Genomic DNA, 3669 nt, shown 5'->3' with positions numbered 1-3669 from the left:
ACAGGTCCAACTCTCACATCCATACATGACTACTGGAAAAACCACAGCTTTGACTAGATGGACCTTTGTTGGCAAAGTAATGTCTCTGCTTTTTAATATGCTATCTAGGTTGATCATAACTCTCCTTCCAATCCGGTCCCATCACTCCATGGCAAATAGATGGGGAAACAATGGAAACAGTGAGAGATTTTATTTTGGGGGGCTCCAAAATCACTGCAGATGGTGACTGCAGCCATGAAATTAAAAGACTCTTACTCCTTGGAATAAAAGCTATGACCAAACTAGACAGCATATTAAAAAGCAGAGACATTACTTTGCCAACAAAGTCCGTCTAGGAAAAGCTATGGTTTTTCCAGTAGTCATGTATGAATGTGAGAGTTGGACTATAAAGAAAGCTGAGCACCAAAGAATTGATGCTTTTGAACTGTAGTGTTGGAAAAGACTCTTGAGAGTCCCTTGGACTGCAAGGAGATCAAGCCAGTCCATCCTAAAGGAAATCAGTCCTGAATATTCATTGGAAGGACTGATGTTCAGGCTGAAACTCCAGTACTTTGGCCACCTGATGTGAAGAACTGACTCATTTGAAAAGACCCTGAAGCTGGGAAAGATTGAGGGTGGGAAGAGAAGGGGATGACAGAGGATGAGATGACTGGATGGCATCATCGACTCAATGGACATGAGCTTGAGTAAATTTTGGGAGTTAGTGATGGACAGGGAGGCCTAACGTGATTCAGTCCTCGGGGTTGTAAAGAGTCAGACACGACTGACCGACTGAACTGAACTGGTGCTACTTAAAAAATGTGCTGCTGTGTTGTCAATATTCCTATCTTTTTTTCTAAAAGAGTATAAAGAGGAAGGAGAAATAACACCTAAATTAAAATCTTAAGGGTTACTTTGTGTATTATAAATGTTTAGGTCATTCATCACAAAAGAGCGACAGTGAAAAATTGTTTTTCTTGAGAACATCGTTTTTTTTCTGGGCATATATTCTTTTCACTGAAAAAATTATACATTCAGTTAAAATGATCTTATAATCAAGTGAGTAGGTGTATAGAAATGTCAAATAGGAATGATAATATTTCCCTCCTACCTGCCTTCACAGGATGCTGTGAGAATTGATATGAAAATGTCTTTGAAGTGTTTTGAACTGCTTAGAAGAAAGATATGATCCAAATACAGAGCTGTTTTTGGAAGTATGATTCCAATGGTCCCTATGATAAATCCTCTGACTTTGGAGTTAGAAGAGAGAGTTACCTTCTTGTCCTAAGTCTTCTATATAAATTTGAAGCCCAGAGAGCTAAATATCTTTGGTGCCACTAACTATATAAGACCTTATTTTTCAAGCAAAATTAAACATAGATTGAGTGAACATTTAGCATTCATTTCATAGTTTTGGGCATTGAAAGTGATGTCTTGGTAACAGTGCATTCGTTTGATGGGCAGTCACAACAAGATACCACCCGAATTTATTAACAGCAGAACTTTGAACAACAGAAATTTATTTTTTCACAGTTCTGGAGGCTAGAAGTCCAGGATCAAGGTGTTAGCAGGGTGGGTTTATTCTGAGGCCTTTCTCCTTGGTTTTTCTTGTGTTTCCACATTGTTCTCCCTTCGTACCTGTTTATATCTCAATTTCCTTTTTTTATAAGGACACTGATCATAATGAAGTAGAGCCCATCTACTTATAATGATCTCATTTCAAGTGCCTTTTTAAGGTCCTATCTCCAAACACAATCACATTCTGAGGTACTTGGGGTTGGCACTTTAATATATAAATTTGGAGGGGACATAATTCACCCTGTAACACCTAGATACTTGTGTTTGGACCTAGCATGAAGTTACCGACTAGTCATTCCACACACCCACATTTATATGCTTTCAATACTTCCATTGCTGTTTTCAGACGTGTTAATCTTCCTTCTCGGAGAAGGCAATGGCAACCCACTCCAGTGTTCTTGCCTGGAGAATCCCAGGGATGGGGAAGCCTGGTGGGCTACCGTCTATGGGGTCGCACAGAGTCGGACACGACTGAAGCGACTTAGAAGCAGCAGTCTTCCTTCTAGTTGTGAAAACATGTCCAACCCCTGCTCTCCTTGTTTCTTTTTTGTTTTCTTTTTTAAGTTTTACTCTTTAGAAGATGTTTCTCTCTCTTTCCTTTCTCTTCTATGTATTTGTTTGGTTGCTTCGGGTCTTCCTTGAATTGCTCAGGTTCTCTATTGCTTCTCGCGGGATCTCTGTTGCTTCGCGTGGGATCTTTCCTTGTGGCACACAGGATGTTTGGTGTGGTGCAGGGGCTCAGTAGTTTGTGGTGCGCAGGCCCCAGAACACGTGGGCTTCAGTAGCTGCAGTAGGTGACTGTATCTTTTCTAACTCCAAAGTCATAGGATTTATCATAGGGACCATTGGAATCACACTTCCGACCAGGGAAGGAAGCGGTTTTTCCCTGCATTGCAAGGCGGATTATTAACCACTGGACCATCAGAAAAGTTCTTCTCCTCAGGTCTTTGCACTTGCCCTTGCCTGGTAGGTTCTTTGTAAATCTCATATCACTATGTGTCAGGTCTTGGCTTAATGTCATCTTCACAAAGTTGTCTTTTTTGGCCACATTATATAAAATTATCCTAGTGATACTTGTTATTTTATCTTATTTATTTTCTGAATATTCTGTAAGGGAAAAAAAAAAAAAGCTGCCCTGGGGACTGATAAGACGTTTAAACCTAGACCTCAATTTCAATGTCATTAAAAACTGATCTCCCTTTTACAGCTGAATCATGTTCTCCTGCTGAGTATGATCCCACAGAACATTCCCATCAGCAAGGTCTTCACACAACCCATAGAATAGCCACCTTCCCCCTCTCTTATATGAGTGACCTAGAGCTTTTGAAAGCCAGTTACAGCTTTATCCTTGCCTTAATCCGCCTTCTCTATAGATAAGATTTATTGAGATATCCACTCATAGAACTGTTCCTTTCCAGAGCTCCAACCCTGTGATCCTTCTTTCTAATGCCCTTGCTAAGATACACTACACATTTCCTAAGGTATGTGTTCTCTCTCCTTGCAACCAGTTGCAGATACTTGTTCAACTGCAGGTGTTCCTGATTGTCTTTGGCTGGTCCATTCTCTCGATGATTACTGTCTGTCTCCTCCAGGAGGGGGTAAGCTACAGGAGGGAACATTTCTGGGCTTGCCTCATCATTTCTTCATTACTAGCAGCTTTCACAGAAATGCTTACTGTGCCCACACATTATAGGCACTCAGTTAGTGTTGGATGAACAAATGAATAAACCAACACCAGGATGTTTATGGCTATTTTATACCTTTTCAAGTACTTCTCTTTAGAATGTTTTAGGGCCTTCCTGGGGTCGCACAGAGTCGGACACGACTGAAGTGACTTAGCAGCAGTGATATTAGAGATATATAAGAAGGAACTTTGTCCCTAAGTAGGGAATGGAATGTCACAAATGGTATGTGATGAAGATTTTATTTTGCCCAAAGAATTATAAATTAAAATTACTATTATTATGGGAAGAGAATAAATATTATTGTGTTAGGTAATGAAAGTTAGGTTTGTGATGGATACATGGATAAATTGAGCTTTTAAAAAAATACACCACATAACAGTGTACCTTGGAAGTACATAGGTTCTAAGGAGGCAAAGTAATAAGTTAG

Source organism: Bison bison, unplaced genomic scaffold, assembly GCF_000754665.1.
Source record: "Bison bison bison isolate TAMUID 2011002044 unplaced genomic scaffold, Bison_UMD1.0 scf7180017864533, whole genome shotgun sequence".
Taxonomy (NCBI): domain Eukaryota; kingdom Metazoa; phylum Chordata; class Mammalia; order Artiodactyla; family Bovidae; genus Bison; species Bison bison.
The sequence above is the reverse complement of the archived record's forward strand: the minus strand, read 5'-3'. Positions refer to the sequence as shown.